At 42.2% G+C, this 27430-nt stretch overlaps 1 pseudogene; it reads left to right on the top strand.

Moving 5' to 3' along the window:
• Positions 1-8860: 8860 nt before the first annotated feature.
• Positions 8861-15587, top strand: LOC143519784 (putative pre-mRNA-splicing factor ATP-dependent RNA helicase DHX32; annotated as a pseudogene).
• Positions 15588-27430: the final 11843 nt, after the last annotated feature.

Below are 27430 nucleotides of genomic sequence, written 5' to 3'. Positions count from 1 at the left end.
AATCTGATCAAGGCCAACGGGGAGGTCCTCCTCCCAGTCCTCATCCAGAACGCTGTTATTCAAAGGTACTACTGCAAAAATGATTTTTTCAAGAAGCCATAATTAAATATTACATGAAAGTAACAGGTGAATGTTTTTCATCTGAATTGTGTTAATGTGTGCTTGTCTGATATGAATAGCTATTGAACACGTTGATGTCAGCAAATTATGAAATATGTTATCAAATTGATATTCTGTATGTGTCTTGGTCACCTAGAGATGGGTTATAGGAGTCCTCAGTCTCGTCCAGGAGAACGAGAAGCAGCTCCTTACAGGCCTCATCCAGAATACTGTCATTCAAAGGTGCTACTGCAAAAATGATGTAAGTCCTAATTACATATTACAATGTTTTTTAGCTGAACTGTGTTAATATAAGCATTAGATAAGCAGTAGATATATGCGACATATAGCCTGGTGCGGCTTATACAACATTTTCCATAAAAAAAAAACTTGGTAGGTGCGGCTTATATTGAGGTGCGCTCTATAGTCCAGAAAATACACAACCCATAAAAAATCCCTTTAAAGACTTTTTCTAATCAATAAATATACAAAGCCAAGCAGAAAGACACAAATGTAATTGAATCGTTATTATTTTATTTATATTGAGACTATCACTATTTGTGGACCTAGGTTTGTTGGTATGTTGCCATAGCAACACCACTGACTTCATAAAAATGAACCTGTCAAATTATCAGATTCTTTTTCTATTTTTCACTTATTGGTTTTACCAATAAACACCAAATTCAGCTGTGTTAAAAGAACAAAATAAGCCCCAAAATATGCCCCAAAATAAGGTGTCACCATTGTACTCATTTACTCACTCAAGCCATGGGTGTTGTCGGTCTCCTGTTTTAATTCTGTTCCTCCGTATACCTCCTCTGTGTCTGTGTCCAAATCTTCTTGGGTGCCACAGCACCAGCACCAGAGAAAACTCCTTTTAATATCTTCCCACATCATTGTTTTTACACAGACTGATATGGAATTATACTGTACATGCAATTATATATATACCCTCATTTGTTGTGCCGTCGTTATGACGACAGAGCAGGTATTATGACGTCATGTGTATGTTGTATGTGTATGTTGTATGTTCTTCAAGAGGCTGTGCCTCTTGCCAGGCTGCCATTGCAAATAAGAAAGCTGTTCTTAATGATTTGCCTGGTTAAATAAAGGTTAAATAAAAAAATATAATATATAAAATAAAAAATAAATAAATGTGGAATTATGGGAATATATATATATATATATATATTTTTTTTTATTGAAGTAAAAAAATAATCAATTACAATAAAAATGGCATCAAGATAAAGTACTTTTACCAGTTTGAACGTAGACCACAACAGGTTATTACAATATATTAAAATATAGAATATAAACAAATATTTTTAATATAAATAAACAAAAAAAACCCACAAGAGATATAACTTGTGGACGAGGGATCATCTGAAAGTTTTAGTTCATTAATAGTATGATACAGTTCTATTGCCTGTTTATTATCCATCAACTTCACAGATGCTAAAAAGTGAGCTCTTTTTGAAATGTGAGAAAGGATTGGCAAATCTTTTTAAAATGACATTTGTCACAGTCCTCAGTTTGACTGTGGGGACAGTTAGCGTGTGGGAGCTAGCGGAGAACAATACTGATAGCAGCATCGGAAGACCACTTCAAAAACACCGACGTACAACTCGACCGAAGTATTTCATCATGTTTGAGTCCATGGGCGGTTTGTTAATTAATCACCCTAATTAACAAACCGCCACTTTCTACAACTACCATGGTGGGCGCAGAGGAGCGGACAGGAGAGAGAGAGATGGATAAATCTCTGGTTAATATCACCTACGGTAATGATTTAACAGTCTTATCTCTTCTGTGAACGAGTGAATACAGCACGTACTCGTTTCAGCTGCAGCTCGGTCACTTAGGCTCATATATTCGGCGGATATTCGCGTTTCGCCGCGAAAGAAGGAAATAAAAAAACATTAAACAGGGCTCTCAAGTCTCACGCATTGAGCGTGTGACACACGCATTTGACCGTCTTCACACGCTCACACGCCACACTTCCGATTTCACACGGCGAGAAAAAAAAATCTAGTTTATTTACCTCCGATCCATATCTATATACCTACATAAGTCATGTGACTGCCACACCATTTTAAGGTGAAATATTAGCAAGCTTCATGCTTTAGTTGTGGGAATATAAGCAAAGACGGGTGCGAGTTTCAAGTCATTTGTTGATGTGTTTAATTTGTGTTGTGCTTTAACCTTTTCTTACCTTAGCGCAGCGTGTTCGTTGATTGCAAAAGAAAACATTACCAGTCTTGTCTTTAGCCTTTTATTAAAAAATACACATATGCCTATTAATTAATTTAATACAGAGATCTCTGGAGAGCTCACATACCCTAATCATGTCACCCCATGTGCAGCTCTGAAGCTGTCTGCTCTCTTCACCATTATATATGCTTTCCTCTAAACATAGGAGCTGCACATTCCATAGTTCAACCTACAGCTGTCTCTATTCTGGAAGCGAGGTCTTACTACCTGGCCTCACCACATAAGGCCACAGTGAGCCTTCTCTTACACATCCCATTTTAGCCTACTGCAAACGCATGGAGTATTGGAAGTGGCACACAAGCGCTTACACCGTCATTCTAGCAACTTGATCCTTAATATAATGTAAGCAAAACATATAGTGATTAATAATAGAGATTTGATTAATACTTTATGACTATTCAAAATATATAAATTATGATAAGCTGTTGATTCAATACTGTAATGTAAACAAACTATGAAGGGATTAAGATGACAATCACAACATTTGCCACCATTATTGTCATGCTAGTGTAGTTTGTCTTTTGCATGGATGCAGTTTACAACTTTACGCCCAAAATTGTTTGCTGGTTATTGGTCAGATTTATCTAGCGTTCATGGCTAGATCTACCAATAGCATTGGAATAACCTTTTTTCTGTGCTTTTCTGGCCATTTGGCTGAAGTTGAGATTTAGTTCATTACCCCTTGCACCTGTAAAAGTTAGGTTTTCTCTGTTATATTGTACTTATCAGAGTGTACAACACTCTTATATTGTACTTATCGTACAATACTGTAACGTTCTGCACAGGGCAGAACAGGGAGGCGGACACAAACGCTGAGGAGAGCGAGATTTATTAAGGGAAATTCCATAGACAGAGTCGAAGTGACAGGCATGGGTCATAACGGGTAGGCAGTCAGGACACGAAATACGGACAGACATAGCGAACACAACAAGGAAGACTCACGGAACAGCAGCACTGGGGCGAACAGGCAAAACACAGAGAAAAACAAAAAGACCGACAACTAGACCTGGGAGACACAGGGACTAATATACACAGGACTAAACTAGGGACAGGTGATGACAATGACACAGGGGCGTGGTAACTAACAAGGGATTCATAAAACTAACGAGCAGGGCGAGACAAACAGGCAGGGAACACGGACATGAGGGAACCCAGAGTGACAGCTACGAGAGGGGGCGTTGCCCTACGTGACAAATACATAGACATATCCTCAATAATATTTGATAACCGTGACATTGTATATTGTGTTTATTTGTATGTTTGTTCACATAGTATATAACTGAACAGTATTTTTGACACTGGAGCAAAGACCAGTGCTTCAATAACTGACTACATACACAGTGTGGACTGAAGTAGGTGAATAAAAATATATATATTTCCCAAACTATGATGAATTAAAATGTAGTTTGTTATGCTATTGTATTATCATTGTCACTGGCATTTAATTCCCTAAGTCACATTATCACATTAATAATGGCACTGCCAACATTAGTAACCAGAAGCCAGGGAGCTACTTGCTAGGGGTGTGGCGAGCCATGGTATTGGGTTAACGAGATGAAATTTTTCTTTAATATATTAATTTCAAAATTGAAATACATGATTGAAAATATTTTATTTGACTAAAACTCACAAAATGCAAAACAGCAGGTGAATTTTGTAAGTAATCATCTTGCAACAGATGTCAATAAATGTTTACTCTGTGTCACGTGCGGCTACGCCCCCTCTCCTAGCTGTCACTCTGGGTTCCCTCGTGTCTGTGTTCTTGCCCGTTTGTCCCGCCCTGCTCGTTAGTTTTATGAATCCCTCGTTTGTTACCACGCCCCTGTGTCATTGTCATCACCTGTCCCTAGTTTAGTTCTGTGTATAAAAGCCCCTGAGTCTCCCTTGTCCTTTGTCCGGTATTTTGAATTTATTTGTGATCGTGTCTGTCCCATCGCTGTTCTCTGTGCCTGACCGTTTCGTGTTTCTCCTGTTTCCCGTGCTCCCTGTGTTGTGATGCCTGTCTTTGCATGTTTTACGGACTGCCCTCCTGTTATCGACCCTGCCTGGCTATCCGACGATGATTACGGTATTCCCCTGAATAAATCTCGCTCTTCTCAGCACTTGTGTCCGTCCTCTCGCTCCGTGGCGCGAGCCACGTTACATAATACCGGACCTATCAAGGACACAGCGAGAGAGCGAGACTCTGGTGAGTTCAAACACTGTGAATGGATGTCGGCTGGTTTAATCCGGTTCGACTCTCCGGTATTTCAGTGCGAACAAACTAGAGACAGGAATACCCCTGGCGCTGCGGGTACAAGGAAGTCTCGTCGCCGACCAAAGAAAGCGCAGTCTCTTTCTACTGGCTTTCGCGACGAGACTCCATCTGAGCGCTGTGTGTCTGCCCGGTTTTGCGAACACGACAGGGAAAAACCTCCTGTCGTGCGAGCAGCGGGCAGACGGTCTGAGCGCACAGACAAGTTTTCGCTTAACCCTCGGTTGACTCTCTCTGACCACCGTGAGCTCCCGGCGCCTCAAGGGAGGCGGAGCCGCAGCAGAGAGAGCAACCGAGGAGCTTGTGTGTCTGTGTGTTCTGCCAGGCTCACCCAGGACCCTGAGGAGGAGGACCCACCGCCTCTGACCCTGCCGGCTACTCCACATGACAACCCCAAGTATTTTTTGGGGGGGAGTACGAGCCACGTCAGTATGGCGGTCCCGCCCCCCGATGACGTCAGTATGGCGGTCCCGCCCCCCGATGACGTCAGTATGGCGGTCACGGCCCCCGATGACGTCAGTATGGCGGTCACGCCCCCCGATGACGTCAGTATGGCGGTCACGCCCCCTGAGGACGTCAGTATGGTGGTTCCGCCCCCTGAGGACGTCAGCCCGGTGGTTCCGCCCCCTGAGGACGTCAGCCCGGTGGTTCCGCCCCCTGAGGACGTCAGCCCGGTGGTTCCGCCCCCTGACGACGTCAGCTTGGCGGACACGCCCCCCGATGACGTCAGCCCGGTGGTTCCGGCCCCTAAGGACGTCAGCCCGGTGGTTCCGCCCCCTGAGGACGTCAGCCCGGTGGTTCCGCCCCCTGAGGACGTCAGCCCGGTGGTTCCGCCCCCTGAGGACGTCAGCCCGGTGGTTCCGCCCCCCGAGGGTGTCTCATCCACGCCGGTTCCTGTCCCCGCGACCCTGGAGGGGTCGTCCACGCCGGTTCCTGTCCCCGCTGCCCGTCAGCAGTCCACGCCGGTTCCTGTCCCCGCGACCCTGGAGGGGTCGTCCACGCCGGTTCCTGTCCCCGCTGCCCGTCAGCAGTCCACGCCGGTTCCTGTCCCCGCGACCCTGGAGAGGTCGTCCACGCCGGTTCCTGTCCCCGCGACCCTGGAGAGGTCGTCCACGCCGGTTCCTGTCCCCGCGACCCTGGAGAGGTCGTCCACGCCGGTTCCTGTCCCCGCGACCCTGGAGAGGTCGTCCACGCCGGCTCCCGTTCCCGCTGCCCGCCAGCGGACCCTGCCTGTCCCCGCTGCCCGCCAGCGGACCCTGCCTGTCCCCGCTGCCCGCCAGCGGACCCTGCCTGTCCCCGCTGCCCACCAGCGGACCCTGCCTGTCCCCGCTGCCCACCAGCGGACCCTGCCTGTCCCCGCTGCCCGCCAGCGGACCCTGCCTGTCCCCGCTGCCTGTCTGCCGGCTCCAGTTCCCGCTGCCTGTCTGCCGGCTCCTGTTCCCGCTGCCTGCCGCCCGGCCGCACCTGTCGCCCCAGAGACTGTGCTGCCCCCTGTTGGGCATGGACTTTGTGTTCCCCCTGCTCCGCCATGTACCTCCTATGTTCCGTTGCCCGTGTTCCCCTTGCTCCCTGGTTCCATCCCTGGTTTTGTTTTGGTCCCTGTCCCCGTGGTTGTGTCTGTCAAGGTCTGTGTTCCTGTTCCCGTGTCTGTTTCCTGTGGTGTCGTCTCTGTCCCTGTCCCCATGTCTGTTCCCCAAGTTGTCACCCACCTTGTGCCTGTGCCTGTCTCCGTTGTTCATGGTGTCTTTGCCTCTGTGTTTGCCTCCGCCTTGTCCCCTGGCCCCACTCCCGTGTCTGTCCCCGGTCCTGTACTGTCCGGCCCTGCTCCTTGCCCTGTCCGGTCTCCATGTGTCCCGTGTACCGCCATGCCCCAGCCCAGCTCCTGGCCCGTCTCTGGTCCCCCTGTCCCTGCCGTGCCCCGGTCTCCGTGCCCTGCTTTCCCCTGGTCTGTTCCTCCGGTCCGTCCCGTGTCTGCTGTCCCTGTCCCTCGCCGTGTTCCGTGGTTCCCTGTCTTGTCCTAGTCTGGTTCCCTGTCCTGTCTGCCCTTGCGTGCCCCAGAGTGGCACGCTTTGAGGGGGGGTTCTGTCACGTGCGGCTACGCCCCCTCTCCTAGCTGTCACTCTGGGTTCCCTCGTGTCTGTGTTCTTGCCCGTTTGTCCCGCCCTGCTCGTTAGTTTTATGAATCCCTCGTTTGTTACCACGCCCCTGTGTCATTGTCATCACCTGTCCCTAGTTTAGTTCTGTGTATAAAAGCCCCTGAGTCTCCCTTGTCCTTTGTCCGGTATTTTGAATTTATTTGTGATCGTGTCTGTCCCATCGCTGTTCTCTGTGCCTGACCGTTTCGTGTTTCTCCTGTTTCCCGTGCTCCCTGTGTTGTGATGCCTGTCTTTGCATGTTTTACGGACTGCCCTCCTGTTATCGACCCTGCCTGGCTATCCGACGATGATTACGGTATTCCCCTGAATAAATCTCGCTCTTCTCAGCACTTGTGTCCGTCCTCTCGCTCCGTGGCGCGAGCCACGTTACACTCTGGTTATGAATTATGTATGGTTCCAATTAACCATATGCAGTAAATACAGAACATTATGCAGGTACTGCAGTCGGTTTTACCATAAACTGAACAACTTCTCTCTTAAGACCTTTCCCTAATCTGAATTCTCTTTTTTTCCATTGGAACTTTGGCTTTATATTTAAAAATGCATAGGATGTGCCATTTTGCGACTGGAGCTTTTAGTGTTCAAGGTGCATGGATTTGACTGTATACTAATGTTTAGTTTTGAACCTGGTACAGGCTTGTCATCCTGTGTCTTGTTGCTCATCCTATAGTCAAAAACAAGTTTGGGATTCCCAGTGCATCTGAACTGTACATTTTTGATGAAAGTGACACGGCAGTGGAGGAAGACATCCTTCTTGAACTGATGGAGGCCAATCCTGACTTATGCCTGACAGTACGTGACAGTGAGTCTGATGAAGGTAGGTTTTGTTAGAATTTGCATTGTAGTCAGTATAATCATGCTACCAGCATTAGTTTGCAAATGTACGTTTGATTATAAGCATCCCATTCTTGCTATACAAAGCCACAGCTTGCTATGTCAAAGTTGTATATATTTTTCTGAAAAAAATTAACTTTGCAGTTTAGATTATTTTTCTTTCACTCCATGACCCAAAAGTGCATATTTGGTGTACTGTATTTTAACTGTAAATTACTGTTCATAAAATAATGACCAGTATTGTCACGTATGTGTCAGAGTACAAGAGGACATGTTTATTTATTTTTTTAAATTGCTTTTTCTTTAAAGGAGGATTCCGTCCCGTAAACAGAAGGAGAAGTATGCCCTGGGGATCATTACACTTTTTCCTTCACTGAAGGATCCTTTTTCTCCAAAGGGCTATGTAAGTTTAAAGTACTTATTTTCAGAAATTATACCAGTTTTACATAGAGACAGAACTCTTAAGTGTCATTAGGGGAAAGCATTGTGCTCAGTTTGAATAGAAGTGAATAGGGAAATTGACTTGTAATGTAACAATAGCTCATTGAGACACCAGGCAGGCTAAGCTAGTTAACATAGCAAGCTCAGTAAAGTTTATCAGATTTTAATCTGTGATAAAAGATCAATGAATGATGGAACTATGTCATTTTTTTTATTAACAGGAGCATTTCTATGATTGCGAAAAGAGCACAGGATATTTAGCATGGCGGCTGAAGACCATGTCCAGGAATAAATCTCAACAATCAGTTAAGGCAACCACAGTGTCACAAGCACAAGGAACAAATCACAGAAGATCAGTAGCATCAGTGCCTGAGCACCTTGATGGAGATGCCTGCCAGGAAGCTCTATCATTTCTTGTTCATTGTCATGATGAACCAAAAGTATTGAAGATGAAGATGTCCTTTGAACATCACCAGAACCTAGTGCATGACTCACAGAGAACGACAGATGTCCTAAAAACATTCCCACGTTTTTTAGATGTCAAAGGACTAGTGAGTTGTGCATTGGTTTTTAAAATCCAGGCTTTCATTTGGTTTGGCTGTTTACAGTGCATTGACCACTGATACATTTGTATGTGTATTTGATCAACAGCTGAATCAAGATTTTGTGCTGCTGTTTGGTGAGGAAACGTCCTCCAGGTTGCTTGAGAAGTGGGACACAACCTTCAAGCCGAAGGTTATCGAAGAGTCCAAACACCTGACTAAGTCAACCGAGCTGCACCGACTTCTAAATGCTGCTGAGAAACATGACACCAGTAAGTAAGATAGTCTTGGTATCTAGTCAGTTGGCTAGTGTTATGTATTTTTTATGTCTAACTGATGGCGAGTTATTGTTTGTGTCTCCCGCCTCATGCAGGCTTTAGAAGAGCTGGACTATCTAACGGCTCTGGATAATGATGGGAACCTGTCTGAGATTGCAGTGATTATGTCTGAGTTGCCTCTGGAACCGCAGATGGCTAAGAGTCTGCTGGCCTCCTGCGAGTTTGACTGTGCGAGTGAGGTGCTAACCATTGCTGCCATGTTAACAGGTAATGTCATTCATTCTAACAGGCAAGAATAATGTGTAAGCCAAGTATTTTCACCCCACTGTCTATCCATCTATACATGAACCATTTTGACAAACCACCTTATTATTGTTTTGTTTTTCTATACATCTGCATATCAGTGACTACATCTTTCATTATAGTGAAACTAATTCATCTGTTTAGTTAGGAGAAAAGATCCTGGTACTGTTTAGTTTTTGTGTTTGGTTGTCAGCATCTTTTTAAACTAGACTCACACCTCAACTGGTAGTACAGGTAGGGCAAGCTAGGACAACACCTAGCAATGTCAGGGGTTTTATTCCTAGAGATATACAGCGTATGTTTGTACTGATATATGTAATTCATGTCAGTTGCTCTGAAAAAAGCATCTGCCAAATACGGAAAACTTAAATCACATTTTGCTATAACATACATTCTATTCTGTGGAGCGGTAGTAGGGCTGCCAGATATGAACATTGAGGTTACCTTCATTAGGACCGGCATTTTGACACCTTATTGAACATGTTGGTTCATGATAAAAAGACACATTTTTCACCCTGCTGTATAAACTGTTTCATCCAGATACTTCTCACTCTATGTAGCTCATGTCAGTGTTGCAGACATGATAAATTAAACTGACTGAATTGACTGAATCCATGGTTTATGAAGTGTCCTATCCTCTTGCAGCTCCATCTTGCTTCCTGGCCCCTCCTCCTTATCAATGTGTACAACGCCTACAAACACAGCCAGCACAGCTCACGTGAGTCACGTGAGAATTAAAACACACCAGACTCATTAACATATCAAACCCAGAATGTGAACTAAATGTGTATTGTTACTAAACATATTCACTTCCATTTACTAAGACCTATTTTATATTTGACTCTTTCAGTGTGTTTATTGAACGTTCTAAGCACCCCAAACATTTATTATATCAATTGTAGTGGTGGGACTTTAACGCGTTAATTTCGATTAATTAATTACAGGAAAACTAACAAACTAAAAAAATGTATGCATTTTAACACATTTAATGCATGAGACACTTTTGCACCATGGAATGTTTCTCAGTGCACGAGTTCCAGACATACTATTATATGGACGCACAATAAGATGAGCATGATGGAGATGACTGAAGAGGCTACGCTGGTGGATGGGAAATTTAAATATAAGAAACATCCAGATGGAAGTACAAACACAAATAGTGTTATTTACACTTTATGTAGGAAGGAGTTCGCTTATCACAGGAGCACTTCCACCCTTCATTACCACCTCAACGCAAAACATGTTGGGCTAACGCGCAGGTCAGTAATGATAACTTAGCTGCTAAATGTATTCCTAGTACAAGCAAACAGTGTCACCGGTCAACACTCGACCACATGTCGGGGTTCAAATTAAGAAACAAAATTGACCAATTCACTGGCGAGATGGATTGCTGTGGACTGTAGAGTGCTCTCTGTGGTCGAAGGCTTAAGTAAGACGCGGCAAGTATGAATGTTTCCGCCGTTCGCGGAGGTTGGACCTCTATTAGCAACAAGAATTATCTTGGTGTGACAGCTCATATTATAGATGATAAATGTGAAGTCGGTTCACATAAGGGTCACTTTGAATGTTGTGTCATCATACCATATCAGTTCTGGCCAAATTTGATGATGTGTTTCTTGTATCTATAATTTGCACAAAGTTTAGTTTCTTAATAGAAATTTTAGATTTTTCTTAGTTTCTTCCATAACCAATACTGATGCATCTTATGTTGCTGTTTGTTGACCAAGCTGACTAGCACTAATAACTAAAACATACCGCAAGCAAGTGTGTTGTGCTACTACAATTCTCTATTTTTAAACCATTCAAAAACTGGAGCAGTTTGTCCTGACAGAGCAACCTGAAACTTCAAACTACAAAGAAAACAGACCAAATCATAATGAACATACATTGACCATTGTAACAAAAAATATGTCTTTTGATATTAATTGTCTTATTTTCTTAAAATAAAGGGAACACATCCAAATAACACATCCTAGATCTGAATGAATGAAATATTCTCATTGAATACTTTGTTCTGTACAAAGTTGAATGTGCTGACAACAAAATCACACAAAAATCATCAATGGAAATCAAATGTATTAACCAATGGAGGCCTGGATTTGGAGCCACACACAAAATTAAAGTGGAAAAACACACTACAGGCTGATCCAACTTTGATGTAATGTCCTTAAAACAAGTCAAAATGAGGCTCAGTATTGTGTGTGGCCTCCACGTGCCTGTATGACCTCCCTACAACGCCTGGGCATGCTCCTGATGAGGTGGCGGATGGTCTCCTGAGGGATCTCCTCCCAGACCTGGACTAAAGCATCCGCCAACTCCTGGACAGTCTGTGGTGCAACGTTACATTGGTGGATGGAGCGAGACATGATGTCCCAGATGTGCTCAAACGGATTCAGGTCTGGGGAACGGGCGGGCCAGTCCATAGCTTCAATGCCTTCATCTTGCAGGAACTGCTGACACACTCCAGCCACATGAGGTCTAGCATTGTCCTGCATTAGGAGGAACCCAGGGCCAACCGCACCAGCATATGGTCTGACAAGGGGTCTGAGGATCTCATCTTGGTACCTAATGACAGTCAGGCTACCTCTGGTGAGCACATGGAGGGCTGTGCGGCCCTCCAAAGAAATGCCACCCCACACCATTACTGACCCACTGCCAAACCGGTCATGCTGAAGGATGTTGCAGGCAGCAGATCGCTTTCCACGGCGTCTCCAGACTCTGTCACGTCTGCCACATACTCAGTGTGAACCTGCTTTCATCTGTGAAGAGCACAAGGCTCCAGTGGCGAATTTGCCAATCCTGGTGTTCTCTGGCAAATGCCAAGCGTCCTGCACGGTGTTGGGCTGTGAGCACAACCCCCATCTGTGGACGTTGGGCCCTCATACCATCCTCATGGAGTCGGTTTCTAACCGTTTGTGCAGACACATGCACATTTGTGGCGTGCTGGAGGTCATTTTGCAGGGCTCTGGCAGTGCTCCTCCTGTTCCTTCTTGCACAAAGGCGGAGTTAGCGGTCCTGCTGCTGGGTTGTTGCCCTCCTACGGCCTCCTCCACTTCTCCTGGTGTACTGGCCTGTCTCCTGGTAGTGCCTCCAGCCTCTGGACACTACGCTGACAGACACAGCAAACCTTCTTGTCACAGCTCGTATTGATGTGCCATCCTGGATGAGCGGCACTACCTGAGCCACTTGTGTGGGTTGTAGAGTCCGTCTCATGCTACCACGAGTGTGAAAGGACCACCAACATTCAAAAGTGACCAAAACATCAGCCAGAAAGCATAGGTACTGAGAAGTGGTCTGTGGTCCCCACCTGCAGAACCACTCCTTTATAGGGGGGATCTTGCTAATTGCCTCTCATTTCTACCTGTTGTCTATTCCATTTGCACAACAGCAGGTGAAATTGATTCACAATCCGTGTTGCTTCCTAACTGAACAGGTTGGTTTCAAAGAAGTGTGGTTGACTTGGAGTTATATTGTGTTGTTTAAGAGTTCCCTTTATTTTTTTGAGCAGTGTATATGTTCTGAGAAAATCAACAAATCAATGAATTTGTCACGTCCAGCCCCTCCCTCCTCCCTGGTCCCGCCTAGCTCCCCGCTCCCATTCGTTCCTCCCTCTGTCTGTCACGCCCCGTCGTCAGTCTCGTACACCTGAGTCTTGTTCTACCGTCGTGTTTCCGTGTATAAAAACCCCCTCGTGTTTTACCCCGGTGTCGGTCATTCCCTGCACGGTAATCCCTCGCTCCTTCTATCTCTCGTTTCTTCCTAAGACCTGTTCCTCCCGCTGTCCTTGTTCTCCCTTTGACTTCGCTCCCTGTCTGTTTGTTAGTTGTTCCCAGTGTTTTACGCCTGTGTCTTGAGTGTATGTTCCCTCGTGGTATTTCTATATGATTTTATCGTGCTGTCTGTTTGGGTTACCCTACTGTTGTGCTTTAGCGTTTCTTGTGTCTAGTTGCCCCGGTGTTCATTGTTGCCTATGTGTTTACAGTTTGTTAGTTGTGTGTTCTTACGTATGCTTGTTCCCAGTTGTTTAACGTTTCCGTTTAGTTCATGCTCTCTCCCCGTTAGTTTACTTAGCTCCCTCTGTCTTCCGTGTCCTTAGTCGTGTTGTCTCTCTTTCCATTAAAACCCTTTAAATACAACAATACTCTGCATTTGCGTCATGCCTGCCCGTCGCAAACGTTACAGAATTGCAGAGTGTTAAATACATTTAAAAAGCACACATATTCACTTAACTATTTTGCTATATTCCAGAGCAGTGGAAGCGACAGCATAATTTACAGAATAATTTAATTACAGAATATTTCAATTATTGTGGAACTGTTGATTTACTGCAGGTTCCAGTTTAGCACAATGGTGTGCTGATCATTACCTGAGTCTGGCTGCTCTGCAAACAGCCGATGCTGTTCGTGCAGAGCTCGCTGAGATCCTGAGGCGGATAGAGCTCCAGGTGTCCTCACCTGCGTTCGGCTCCAAGACCAACTGAACACCAAGCAGGTCCTACTGGCAGGCTTCTTCATGCAGGTAAAGCCATTAGACTCAGTATTCAGGCCATTAGACTCAGTATTCAGGCCATTAGACTCAGTATTCGGACCATTAGACTCAGTATTCGGGCCATAAGATTCAGCATTCAGGCCATTAGACTCAGTATGAACGGCAGTTTCCAGTCTGGATGAGAAACTTCTTTGGTCAAGTTTTCTCATAATAAATCTTCAATGTAATACAACGAAATTTGTGCACAGTTCTTCTCACACAAGCCAGTATTTGTTAATATCCCATCAAATGCTCTTTGTAGTGTATATTTATAATGCAAACCAATGCTTGCTGTATGGGTTTCTAACTTAAAAGACCTCACAGGAATCATTAAATTTAGCTTTGACCCTAAGTGCCTGTTCCAATATCCCAGGTGGCCAGGGACATTGATGGATCAGGGAATTACTTCATTCTTACCCACAAGCACGTGGCTCAGATCCACCCTCTCTCGTGTTATGGGACTGAGCCACACAAACAGAACCTTCCGGAGTGGGTTGTATACCATGAGCACACGCTGTCAGAGAATAACTGCATCAGAACCGTCACCCAGATTTCAGCACGAGTAAGTCTTTTTTATGAGTTTTAAACGTGGTGTTTAATGCAACAACTATTATTAATGTAATGATCCTTTAGTTTGCATTTGATGAATGCTAATATGCCAGTGAGGTTTTTACTGCTAGAGAGTTTTTACACAGAACAGTCAAACCCATCAAATCCAGTTTTGCCCTGACATTGTTTGTCATGTAGCTAATTTTCTATTCTGGTTCGTTTGTTCCATTCCTCTGTACCTTTAGAGGCTAGAACTAGAGGTTGAACTTGAATTAATGTCTTTACTTTCAAATAGCATGTACTTTCGAATGGCATGTGATTCTAAAATTACTTTTCATGTTATTTTATTCTTCCAACACCCCTTAGAGTTCAGGAATGTATGAAGACTGGAGATAATGACAAATGAAATGTAGTCAAATATGTAGACACATTCCTTTGTGTTTATATTGAAGTGTCTAATATTCACATTTCTGTTTATTATTCGTATGAACAGGTTCATCTGCATGGCTCCTCAATACTTCTTCTACAACTTGCCCCCTAGTGAGAGTAAGGAGGTACTGCAGCACATCACAGAGCACAGCTCAGCTGCACCCCCCAAGGGCAAGAGGGAACCCCAGATCCAGAACAACACCACCCATGAAGAACAGCCTTATGAACGCTGTGTCATACAGTGACGATGGAAAAATACATAAAGACATTAACATGTAAATGGACTTCTAGAGGCATTAGTGAGACTCAAATTAAGGAACAGGAAACGGGTATTTAAATGCTGTACTGCAGTAGCCGCGCTAGTTTGAATGCACGTGAAGCTCTAGAGACTCGCATGTTGTTTCACATGTTGTTCCAAAACTGCAGCTACAAGTTTTGGAGTGTTGTATTTGAAGGAAGAAAAACTAGGATATTTTAGTTACATGGGGAAAATGATAGTAGTACTGGCTGCATTCTCTGGTTTTCAGGGTTTTTTGTGGTTGCCATTTTTTGTTTGGGTAAAGCAAAATACTTTAAATAGATTAAACTAGATTTCTGTCAATCTGTCAGCCTACATATTTCTACATATTTATTGTAAGCTGGTATTCTGCTAATATATGATTAGAACTTTTATAACAAATCGGCAGTTACACTTTTGGCAGTTACACTTTTGAAATTATAAAAATGTTTACAGAGTGCATCTCTGCATAACTAGAAAGAATTTGTAAGCACTAGAGATTCAACACGTAGTAACCGAGGGATCAGGGCTGTGTTATTACTAATTATTATTAAATGCAATTTGTGGTTTTATGTGGAATCAGCTTTCATGGTGTTCTGTGTGTTTGCCGCAGTTTTCGAAATGCTTTGCAATCCTTTGATAGTTTTAATAGACTGTGTGTAACTATCAATCACGTGTTGAGCATAACAATAAGAAATGTACACGTTTGTATGTAGACATTTACTTGATATCTGTGCCTTTGTCGCGTTGTTTTTGAGATTCCTTTGGGCATATTTTGGAGTGCCCAAAGAAGTGGACAACCCGGCACCCGGTTGGAGTAAAGTGCCTTGATCAAGGGCACTTCAGTCATGGCCTGGTAATTGAACCCACAACCCTCCAGTCACAAGACCAGTTCCCTAATCCCCAGACCATGACTGCATGTATATGTACACCAAGGACTAGTCAAAAACACGTGTACACTGAGGTCTAGTCAAAAACACAGATGTGTACACTGTTCTCCACAAACTGCACTCAGAAAAAGATAAAACGTTTCTTTCTGAGACTCCAGTATCTTGAAGTACGCCATGAAATTTCTTGTTTGTTGGCTTGTTTGGTGTCTTTACAGGTCTGAGTTAAATTCAGGACATGTATCCTCTCACTAATGATGACAAATCTGACCTTCCTTCGGGTCTCCAGGCCATTCTGCCAGGGTACCTGAGAAGCCCGTTTGTACATGCGGCACTCAGCTATATTAGCTGTGGCTCTGAGGACGATTTTAAGTGTAATGACAATGACTGCTGGTGTCAGTGACATTTCAGAGAAGATGAACATCTGTTTGCTAATTAGTGACTGATTCTTTGAGTCTTCTAGCTGCCTGATGAACTAGGGTGAGTTTCCTGACCACATGGTGAGTTTCATGCACTTAGTTTTAGAGGACTGTTTGTTGTAATATGAGCATTCTGTGAAACCCTTCATGCATTACATACCTCTTTATTTATATTATTATTTAACAATTCAGTTGCCCCAGGAGTTAATTATAAAAGGAAAATAATTTGCATTAATCATCAAAGTTGGCCCACTATACATTTGATGATAGACAAGTGCATTGTTTGTCATCACTGTGCACTCTGGAAATGTTCAATGATCAATTCAAAATATTCTAACATATACATAATTGAAAAGTCTCTGTTTAAATTAGTAGGCATAAGAGGTAGCCCATTCAGGCATGATACAAAAATGCATTGATGCCTACATTTGTTTTCCTTAATTCAGTTAATACACTGTAGCTTTGCTTATGGCCTATACTTTTAGGGATATAGCTAAACACATATGTTACAACCATTTCTGAACTCGATATGCCCAATTGTTGTCCACATTTAAATGAAAACATTTTGGATAAATATTTTGGATGAATGTTTTAATTACATTAAATTCTGTTCATATTCTCTTATCTCTGTCCAGTCACAGAGTTCAAATTAAATATTTAACAATGAGTCAAATGATGCAACAAATATGTAAGCTGTTGCAAAAAATAATAAATAAATACAGTACAATAAGTGCAGAACATGTACAAGTGCAAAACTCAAATGGAATTTAAATCGGACTTTTCTGCAAATAAAGAATGTTCATTAAATATTATTTTAATTAATCAATCAATCATCAGTTATTTATATAGCACCTTACACAACCAAAGTTGATCAAAGCGCTGTACACAATGGAATCAAAAATAAACTAGTATGGTCTTTTTTATAAACGTTTTTATAAACTAGTATGGTGATTTAGTCCGTGTGCAGTTGGCAATGATACCATTTGCACATAATTAGATGTTGAAAGCCATCCTAAATAAGTGTGTTTTAAGTTTGGCTTTAAATATTGGTAGATCAGTGATGGAACGTGGAACAGTAGGCAAGGCATTCCACAATTTAGGACCTGCTACTGCGAAAGATCTATCACCCCACTGCTTACACCTAGACCGTGGAACCTCCAGTAGATATTGTCCACCTGAACGAAGATCTCTGCCAGGCTGATGTAACTTTATAACGTCACCTATGTAGGGAGTCCATGGACTGCACAGAAAACAAACAGGATTTTAAACTGAATTCTAAATTTTACTGGGAGCCAGTGAAGAGAGTAAAGAACAGGAGTAATGTGATCGTGCTTGCGAGTATTAGAAGAAACCAGGCAGCTGCATTCTGAACCAGTTGCAGGCGATGAAATTTATAAGATTAGTCTATTTTGATTAATTTTCACTGATACACTTTACTGTCTCTTAATATAAAATATTAGTCAAAATTATACTGCTGGATTACAACTAAAAAAGTCTGTTTCTTAGCATTTGATTTTCAAATCAAGGCAATTTTAAAACTGTCCACTAGACGGCGCAATGGTGTAACCAGTGTCCTAAAAAAGTTCAATATTGAAGGTACAAAAATAAATTAAAATATCCTGTGGATTAGGAAACTGGAAGACACCACAGAAACATCCTGGCACAATAAATATGTACATATCTTCATACTACATTTGGTAAAATACTACCACTTGATGTGATGTTAATAGATATTTAAATAGATGTGACATATTCTAAAACTACATACAGTCATATTTTGCAACAGCTATTTCAGTTTAATATATCTAATAACTGATGGACACAGTAATATTTCAGGATTTAAATGAGGTTTATCGTACTAACAGAAAATGTGCAATATGCATTAAAACAAAATTTGACAGGTGCAAAAGTACGGGCACCTCAACAGAAAAGTGACATTAATATTTAGTAGATCCTCCTTTTGCAAAAATAACAGCCTCTAGTCGCTTCCTGTAGGTGTTAATGAGTTCCTGGATCCTGGATAAAGGTATTTTTGACCATTCCTCTTTACAAAACAATTCCAGTTCAGTCAAGTTTGATGGTCGCCGAGCATGGACAGCCCGCTTCAAATCATCCCACAGATGTTCAATGATCTTCAGGTCTGGGACTGGGATGGCCATTCCAGAACATTGTAATTGTTCCTCTGCATGAATGCCTGAGTAGATTTGGAGCGGTGTTTTGGATCATTGTCTTGCTGAAATATCCATCCCCGGCGTAACTTCAACTTGGTCACTGATTCTTGAACATTATTCTCAAGAATCTGCTGATACTGAGTGGAATCCATGCGACCCTCAACTTTAACAAGATTCCCGGTGCTGGCATTGGCCACACAGCCCCAAAGCATGATGGAACCTCCACCACATTTTACAGTGGGTAGCAAGTGTTTTTCTTGGAATGCTGTTTTTTTGCCACCATGCATAATACCTTTTTGTATGACCAAACAACTCAATCTTTGTTTCATCAGTCCACAGGACCTTCTTCCAAAATGAAACTGGCTTGTACAAATGTGCTTTTGCATACCTCAGGCGACTCTGTTTGTGGCGTGCTTCCAGAAACGGCTTCTTTCGCATCACTCTCCCATACAGCTTCTCCTTGTGCAAAGTGCGCTGTATTGTTGACCGACGCACAGTGACACCATCTGCAGGAAGATGATGCTGCAGCTCTTTGGAGGTGGTCTGTGAAATGGTCTTCCATTTCCTTACTATGTTCCTCACAGTGGAAACTGACAGGTTAAATCTCTGAGACAACTTTTTGTATCATTCCCCTGAACAACTATGTTGAACAATCTTTGTTTTCAGATCATTTTGAGAGTTGTTTTGAGAAGCCCATCATGATCTCCTATTCAGAGGAGATTCAAATAGGAGAACAACTTGCAAGTGGCCATCTTAAATACCTTTTCTCATGACTGGATACACCTGGCTATGAAGTTCAAAGCTCAATGAGGTGCTTCAATAAGTCAGTAAAAAGTAGTTAGCAGTATACAAATCAAGAAAATGATAAGGGTACCCATACTTTTGTACCTGTCAAATTTTGTTTTAATGCATATTGCACATTTTTTGTTAGTACAATAAACCTCATTTCAATCCTGAAATATTACTGTGTCCATCAGTTATTAGATATATGAAACTGAAATAGCTGTTGCAAAAACCCAAATTTTGATTACAACAAACGATTAAGATGAATAGGGATGTCCAAACTTTTTCATATGACTGCACCTACAAATGTTTCCCATAAAGCAGCATATGAGCATGTATCTCTAAATATGAGAATACAACAAAAAGCAGTGTATTATATAAACCATTTGATCATATGCTCGTGTTTAATTGGCAAGTAGTAAAAATAGCTTAAATGCACCAATACTCACACAGTGCACATATATACCACACATAAAGCCAAGAGAGCCAAATATATATCTTTCCACTATACACCATACACATATACAGTATAAGACAAAACACTTATTTAAATGTTAACCTGTGCAAATATGCATGGTTAATATACATGTCACATAGGGCCACGCCCCCCTCTCTAGCTGTCACTCCGGTACTGTTCAATGTGCCTGTGTTCTCCTCGTCTGTTTATCCCGCCCTGTTTCTATGCTTTCCCTCTGTCTGTCACACCCCTGTCGGTGTTCTCTCCTGCTGTCAGTCCTGTCCATGTCTTCTGTGTAACCTTGTTTAGATCCATTCCCCAGTTAGTCCAGTCCATGTCTTCTGTTGTTCACCTTGTCTTGTCTTTCCCTCCTTCCTTGCTTTCAGCTCAGGTGTTTCTAGTTGGTCTTGATGTGTTTGGTACTTGTACTCCCTGTGTTTCAGTCCCTCTTTGGAAGTCATTGTGGTGGTAATCCTGGGGGGTATTCCAGAAAGCGGGGTTAACAAACTCTAAACTTAACCCTGAACTCTGAGTTGTCTTACCCCGATCTGACATACTCAGAGTTTTCGGTTCCAAAACGGCTGATCGGAGTTAAAGTAATCAGGGTCGCTCAACTCTGAGTAGGTTGACCCAGACAGAAGCGCGTTCACGCGTAACTATAAAAGGCATTCTTAATGGAACGCAGATAAATAGGATTTATCATGGACTTAAACGCGAAAATCAGCCGAGCATCGTATTTCACACTACTGTAGCTTAGGAGTATTAATGACTGCGTATGCAGAATATTTAGATATTATTAAACGTAAATGTAATACTGCGGTAGCTGCTAGAGAAAGGCAGTCAGCATGTCAAAGAATTGCCAACAGAGTTAATGCGTGAGTGAAAAAGATATTTTTATATTTAGCAGAAGGGTGCGATTATATTATTATTTTCTCCACCTTTATAATACTGTATTGAGTTTTTAAATATTTTTTAATTGAACACTTACTGATTCCAGGTCTAATCTGAGTGGTGTGAAACACACATGGCATCAGATAAAAATGAAGTATAAGAATATAGTACAAAGTGGTATGGCTGTATATAAGTATATCTTATTCTTAAAATATATTCTAAAATATATTTATTTACAAGAAAAATGAAATAATGAAACATAACAGTGAATGTGACTGTAATGTATATTAAAAGGTTACAGGGTGGATGGTGGGGTGGGGTGGGTGGTGGTGCATGATTTAATGTGGAAAGCAGTGATTGCAGATGGAGTCTCTGACAACTCCACCATCTCTGTTGTCACCCACATGCATGTAAGGTTCCTCATCTGTGGGCATGTCAAAGATGGTAGGCTGTCGCTCTTCCTGGATGGTTGCAATGTTGTGTAATACCACATATGCCATTATTATGTGGCACACCCTATCAGGGGTTACTCTGAGCCCCTTCAGGCACTGGAACCTGGCCTCGAGGATTCCTAGGGTCATTTAAATTCTTGCCCTGGTTTTGCTGTGGGCCTGATTGTAGCGGGACTGTGGTCCAGGTGCAGGATCTGAATAGGGAGTCATAAGGTAGGCCTATAGGACAGGCAGGGATACCCTCTGTCTCCATGAAGGAGGCCGTCATAGTGTTCTATAATCACACTAGGGTTTGCAATGATTTAACTATTACACTGCATTACACTGATTTAACTACACTGATTTAACACCAAAGGGCTGGTGGACTGGTCTCTGGACTGGTGGCAAATCTGAGATATAGTCAGGGGGAGGTAAGTCTATATATGTCCAGTTTGAGGGAAAGTGGCTGGTGGCAATAGCTACATTAGTTTTGTTACCATTAAAGATAAGTACATTATTCATTAAGTATTATAAAGGTTAGTACCTGTACATTAATGCTATGGATGGATTTTCTGTTTATGTAATCGCCTTCATGTTCTAATGGTGCTGGAATAGGTAGCATATGTAGGTTCCATCAATGCAGCCAACCACTCTAGGAAATCCTTAAAATGTAAATGGTATTAAGTTTGTTATATACTGCTTCTCCTTTGCTTAATTTCTTTATTGTCCGTGTGAATTAAAGACAAACCAACGATGCTGTGGAATTCCTCTTTGATGTCCATAACTGGCTTAAGCCCAGGAAACACCACAAAACTGGGCACTAGTCAATTTAATGCCAGACATAGTTTTTGGACAGACCGACATACAGTAGCTTTGCTGACAGATCCCGCATCTTTTATCTACACTATAAAAAAAAATTCCACTAGCAAAAAACGAAGAGCGATGTATAACAATCTGGAGAGAATTTAGGGCTGATCCGCGATGTGTAATATTTGAAATGTGACGCTTAATAATTTTATTGATGTAAGTATTGGATTGTGCTGAAAAACGATAACGTTCATTAAAAAATAATCCGAAAATGATAGTAGGCCTATGTCTATTCGGGGTTTTATAAGGCGTTCCCGACGAAGAACTCAGCGAATAAACTGAGTTTCAATATCCACATGATCTTCGAGGAAAGGACACGTCATGATGACTTGTTTGTAACTCTGGGTCAGGTCCAAGTTAACCTGCCAGCGAGCAGGTTAGCTTCAGAGCATAAGTTGCTATAGTAACTGACTCCGGTTCTCTCTAAGCTCGGTTTCTGGAATGGAAAACCTCGAGTTTCCGTGAACTCTGAGTTAACTTACCCGGGTTTTCTCGCTTAACCCGCTTCTTGGAACACCCCCCTGGTTGTGTGTTTATCTGCCTTGTTCTGAGTTCTTGTATTTGTTTTATCCTCTGTCTTTTGTTGTTCGAGTTATCCGGTCTGGTTGTTAGTTCTTGATTTGTGATAGCCTCGTTACCCTCGTATCCTTTATGTTAGCACTCCAGCTATAAAACCCTGCTCTCCTCAGCATTTGTGTCTGCTTCTTAGCTCTCAGTCATTACAATACATTTTAAAATGCATTGTATTTATTTCCTTTCTAAGCTTTTTGCCTTGTGGCATTCATTGACACAATCAATGAGGGATTATCTAATGTTTTTGAATTACAATAATGAATGGTTACTGGAACAAAAAATCTACATGGATTTGGCAAGGGTGTATCAAATATTGCCTAAAATGGAATACATAACCTGGAGGAGCAGTTATGGCCAGTTGACACCTCTGTGAATCACCCCTGATATTGGGTGTAGTCTAAAATCCATGCCCAAAATACAGGTTTTATTTTGAGAAGGGAGAGTCAGTGACACATAAAAATACTGGCTGTAAAATTTAATCATTCATTTACACAACAATCAGCAGGTTGTCCATCACTGCAGGAGATGCTCCATGCGCAGGTTGATAAATGAGAAGCCAGCAAAGGCACCCTGGTCGGTTAGGCCAAACACACCTTTCTCACACATGGACAGGCGGTCATTTAAAAATTCCTGCTCGCAGTCGCTAGAGTCATTGGATGATTTCTGTGGTTGGAGGAGAATGGAAGCAAATCACATGATGAACAGAGGCTGCATTTCAGTATCTGTATTTTTGCAATTTGCTCTATGAGCATACAGTATGAAAAGTAAAAAAAAAAAAAAAAAACAGAAATGAGAGATGACTGTAAGAAATGGAAAGAAAGCTCATACCACTTTTGGCACGTAAGGGGGTTTGATTTCTCTCCTCTCCAGATCAGCCCAGTTAATGATCTCAAAGAATGAGTGACCTCTGATATTCCCCACAACACCCAGTCTATGAGAAGGGTCTCGCTCAAACAGCTTTGTTCATGGAAGAAAACCAAAAGCAAGAATATTATTCATAATAGAAATATCTCAGTGTGTCTCCTTTCTAAGTGCATAATAGCAGAACTCTATTCATGTCTTGGTTGTGAAGTATTATTAGTATTATTACTATTATTAATGTGTCATCAGGTGTGGTTTTGTGCATGCTTACTCGCTCTAGCAGGTCTCTGGTATCCAGTGTTATACTGTCAGGGAATTCAGGTGTGTCCGTAAGGATGGACTCATAAAGATCATCTACCTCATCACCATTGAATGGAGGCTGACCAATCACCATCCCATACAGGAGCACACCAAATGACCACCAGTCCACAGAAAAAGTATACTGCTGACCCAGAATGATCTACACAGACACACACACATTCACATTCAGGGCATACTGAGTTACATTGACATTGCTACAGGTGAGAACATTCAATGTCAAATTAATTTGATGCCATCTCATACCTCAGGGGCCATGTAGTATGGTGTCCCACAGATGGATGTGGCACGATTGTCACCAAAAATATTCTCCTTACACAGTCCAAAATCCGCTATCTTTATGTGACCATCTCTGTCTAGCATGACATTTTCCAACTTGAGATCTCTAATGCAGGAGAGAATTACAAAAATGTGGCAAAAATGTGGTTTAGTAGACAAGAACAGTAAAGGTGAAAGTACAGAATGTCAATTTAGCTTTGTTTGTGTGTGTAACCTGTGGATGACGCCTTTTCCATGGAGGAACTGCAGTCCACACACAATTTCAGCTGCATAAAATCTGGAAGGAAGAAACAAACCAGGAGCCATCAGACCGCACTATAATTACACATACCTACGTTTATATTTATATAAGGCATACAAAAAACATCATTGTGTGTGTGTGTGTTGCCTCACGTGGCTCTGTAGAGGTCAAAGGATCCTTCCTCCTGTATGTGGAAGTTCAGGTCACCTCCAGTCAGGTACTCCATTACGAAGTACAAGTATTCCTAACATGCAGACAATGCCATAAACACTTTGGTATGAGTACAAGCAGAATTACTGACTCAACAATCATTTAAATACCACAGTGATTCCATGAAGTATAAGTTACAGTAAACAGTTGTGACAATGCCTGGTGTGGTTAATTACTGCCTACACAAAAGTGTCCTGCTGGACATCCCATTACTATTGACTGAGAGGTGGAGGAACTGTATAATATAACCTTTCATTTGTTCTTTACTACCTTGGTCTGAAAAGAGGAGTAAAGGTGCGTTAGGAAGGGACAGTCCCAGGCCAGCGCCAGCACCCGCTTCTCCACCATGGTGGACTCTACATCCTCATCCATCAGCACCACGTCTTTCCTCAAGGCTTTCAAGGCAAACCACTCCTCACTGCTCTTAAGTTCTGCCAGAAAAACCTGAGCAGGGACCAAGGGAGAGAAATAGACAAACAGACCAGAGTGAAAGAAAACACACACACACACACACACACACACATCCATGAAATATGAAGATTTGATGGAATAGTGTTTGTTTGGTCTATTCTTGTGGAGATAGTATTTAATAATAGAAGGGCAAAAGGACAGACATGTAAAAATGATAAGACACAGAGTCAGTGCGTGTGTGGAGGACGCGGGAGCAGCGTGACGGGGAAGACTCTACCTTGCCAAAGGCTCCCTTGCCCAGTACACTGTGGAAGGTGAAGTGCTCCGCAGTGATGAGTGTCTGGTGGCTGATCCGGGACAGGGGGCGAGGACTCGAACCCTCACACAGACCACCATATGGAGACACGTCTACAGAGATATACAGTACATTTTTACACATCCAGACTCACCTGGCTGACTTGGGTGAGTGCCTCAGCCAGTAGTTTCTGGCTGATGCTACACAGATTAGCCACTTTAGATTGGCACTTGTGATGAACATTCATGCCACAGTCCGAGGACATTTTGACAATCAGAAACACAAAGACATACACATATTCTAACCCAACCCATGCACGTAATCTCTCGCTCACCCTCACACTTTCATCTCCAAGAAGAAACATTTGAAGTGAAGCTTAAATCAAAATATATTAATAGTTGTAAGTTCAAGTGCATATAGTTATTTTTTTGTAATAATTTTTTTCCATCATTGGGTGAATTACAAAGGCAGCCCTGCTCTTCCCTACAGAGATACATGTGACACCATATGCCCTGTGGCAGGAGACGCCAGAAGTAATGCAAAGCGTAAGCTCAGAGGGGATAGAGCTTTTTCCATTGCTGCTCCTAGATCAGCGTTTCTCAAAGTGAGAAGCCCCACTAGTGGGGCGCATGGGTATTGCAGGTGGGGCGCAAGCAATTGGAAGAAATGAACCTTTTTAAGTTCTGAACCGTTTTAATGCCTGTTCGTCTTGCATAAGCCCCGGATGTTTAAAATGTCTGCGGAACAGTGTGAACCAGGGCTAGATTCGGCCCTTTAATGAATTTGTACCGGTCCAATTACATTCGCCACCCCCCCATTTGTATTTTATTACCATTTTGTTTGGGTTATATGGGACAGGTGGGGCATGGAATAAACAACCTACCAACCTACCACTGCATGTTAGACAAGCCCCTTCACTGCCCATTTTTAAAACAAGTCTTAAAACTCACTTTAATTCATTGGCTTTAAACACAGCATGAGACTTTGTATATTTTTAGTTTTTACTGCTTTAGTTTAATTCTTTGATTTGATTCCTTTTACCGCTTTAGTTAATATTTTTTATCCATTTGTTGTAATTTTTTGTTTTATTTCTAATGTTCTATTCTTATGTACAGCACTTTGTTTCGGCTGCCGTTCTTAAAGTGCTCTATAAATAAAGTTGAGTTGAGTTATATGAAAATAACTATTGAACATGTTGATATCAGCAAATTACAATATGTTAACTTGAGATTCACCTAGAGATGGGTTGTAGGAGACCTCAATCTGATCAAGGACAACGGGGAGGTCCTCCTCCCAGTCCTCATCCAGAACGCTGTTATTCAAAGGTACTACTGCAAAAATGATTTTTTCAAGAAGCCATAATTAAATATTACATGAAAGTAACAGGTGAATGTTTTTCATCTGAATTGTGTTAATGTGTGCTTGTCTGATATGAATAGCTATTGAACACGTTGATGTCAGCAAATTATGAAATATGTTATCAAATTGATATTCTGTATTATTGTGTCTTGGTCACCTAGAGATGGGTTATAGGAGTCCTCAGTCTCGTCCAGGAGAACGAGAAGCAGCTCCTTACAGGCCTCATCCAGAATACTGTCATTCAAAGGTGCTACTGCAAAAATGATTTTTTCAACAAGTCCTAATTACATATTACAATGTTTTTTAGCTGAACTGTGTTAATATAAGCATTAGATAAGCAGTAGATATATGCGACATATAGCCTGGTGCAGCTTATACAACATTTTCCATTAAAAAAAAACTTGGTAGGTGCGGCTTATATTGAGGTGCGCTCTATAGTCCAGAAAATACACAACCCATAAAAAATCCCTTTAAAGACTTTTTCTAATCAATAAATATACAAAGCCAAGCAGAAAGACACAAATGTAATTGAATCGTTATTATTTTATTTATATTGAGACTATCACTATTTGTGGACCTAGGTTTGTTGGTATGTTGCCATAGCAACACCACTGACTTCATAAAAATGAACCTGTCAAATTATCAGATTCTTTTTCTATTTTTCACTTATTGGTTTTACCAATAAACACCAAATTCAGCTGTGTTAAAAGAACAAAATAAGCCCCAAAATATGCCCCAAAATAAGGTGTCACCATTGTACTCATTTACTCACTCAAGCCATGGGTGTTGTCGGTCTCCTGTTTTAATTCTGTTCCTCCGTATATCTCCTCTGTGTCTGTGTCCAAATCTTCTTGGGTGCCACAGCACCAGCACCAGAGAAAACTCCTTTTAATATCTTCCCACATCATTGTTTTTACACAGACTGATATGGAATTATACTGTACATGCAATTATATATATACCCTCATTTGTTGTGCCGTCGTTATGACGACAGAGCAGGTATTATGACGTCATGTG

This window comes from Brachyhypopomus gauderio, chromosome 7, assembly GCF_052324685.1.
Source record: "Brachyhypopomus gauderio isolate BG-103 chromosome 7, BGAUD_0.2, whole genome shotgun sequence".
Lineage (NCBI taxonomy): Eukaryota > Metazoa > Chordata > Actinopteri > Gymnotiformes > Hypopomidae > Brachyhypopomus > Brachyhypopomus gauderio.
Note: the sequence above shows the minus strand (reverse complement) of the source record. Positions and strands in the feature narration are given on the sequence as shown.